This window comes from Citrus clementina, unplaced genomic scaffold, assembly GCF_000493195.1.
Source record: "Citrus clementina cultivar Clemenules unplaced genomic scaffold, Citrus_clementina_v1.0 scaffold_1833, whole genome shotgun sequence".
Taxonomy (NCBI): Eukaryota; Viridiplantae; Streptophyta; class Magnoliopsida; order Sapindales; family Rutaceae; genus Citrus; species Citrus x clementina.
In genome coordinates this window covers 1,852-3,337 of record NW_006262786.1, presented here as the reverse complement: position 1 = coordinate 3,337, position 1,486 = coordinate 1,852, and positions in this window count along the sequence as shown.

The window sequence follows — 1,486 nt, the reverse complement described above, 5'->3', positions numbered from 1 at the left end:
GAAGCCTCATTCATTGTATTTTTGTTGTTTGGAACTGGTCGCTGGGGGTTGCTTGTGGTTCATCGAAATCAAATCATTCCCAAAACCCAAAAGCTCGCTCGGAGGGAGCTCGTTCCGAGCAGAACATCAAACTGAAATGAAAACAAAAGCGCATTTCAATGGATTTAATCGCTATTTTTTTTTTAGAATCTCGGATTCGGCTAAACAAACCCATTTTTCTTTCTTCAATAATTAATAATAATAATCTTCGTATGGGAATTCCATATGGATTTGCCTCTTTTCCTGTTCCCATCACAATCAAAGAGTTATTGATACTTCCTTTCTTTGGTATACTCACCTACTTTTGGTGAATTTGCGGAGTCAAAATCATGACACGAATCCGGGGAGACGCCGACGTAACCCAACTCAAATGGAATAGTAAGTCGCATGGATATAGGAACGGATTACTGTATTTGTTGACACCTCAGCGTTTGAAAAACGAATAGCTTTTCATAAACATAATTCAGAAACAGAAAATATTCTATATATTGAGAATAGAATCAAAATCGATTGAATTTCGAAGATTCGAATTCGAAATTCGAAACAAAAATTCGAATTTTCTTTTGACTTCCTTTGATTTAGACAAGTCCGAAGCGCGGTGAACGCAAAAGGGTTTTGTTTGTTTTGTTTGTATAAGAGATTTATACTATATTGAAATAAAATCGAAGGAAGTGTAATGAAAATAGGATTCCAATCGAGAAATCTTAAAACGAGACATCACAACAAACAAACGAAACTTTGCGGTTCGATCAAAATGAATTGTTGTTTTGATTAACCAATTATCGATGACTTGACAATGAATTCCAATTTGCATCGACAAATTTGGTCTATTTTCCACATTCATAGGAGTTTGGCTATGTTTCTGCTTTACAAATATGATATTTTCTGGGCATTTCTAATAATATCAAGCGTTATTCCTATTTTGGCATTTCTAATTTCCGCAGTTTTAGCCCCGATTAACAAAGGGCCAGAGAAACTTTCTAGTTATGAATCGGGTATCGAACCAATGGGCGATGCTTGGTTACAATTTCGAATCCGGTATTATATGTTTGCTCTAGTTTTTGTTGTTTTTGATGTTGAAACCGTTTTTCTTTATCCATGGGCAATGAGTTTTGATGTATTGGGGGTACCCGTATTTATAGAAGCTTTCATTTTCATGCTTATCCTAATTGTTGGTTTAGTTTATGCGTGGCGAAAAGGAGCATTAGAGTGGTCTTAGTTTCTGAATATTCAGACAATAGCAAAAAAGTAAAAAAAAAAAAAAAAAAAAAATAACATTGAGAGAATTATGAATTCTATTGAATTTTCCTTACTTGATCGAACAACCCCAAATTCTTTTATTTCAACTTACTTCAAACGATCTTTCAAATTGGTCAAGACTCTCCAGCTTATGGCCGCTTCTTTATGGTACCAGTTGTTGTTCATTGAATTTGCTTCATTAATCGGC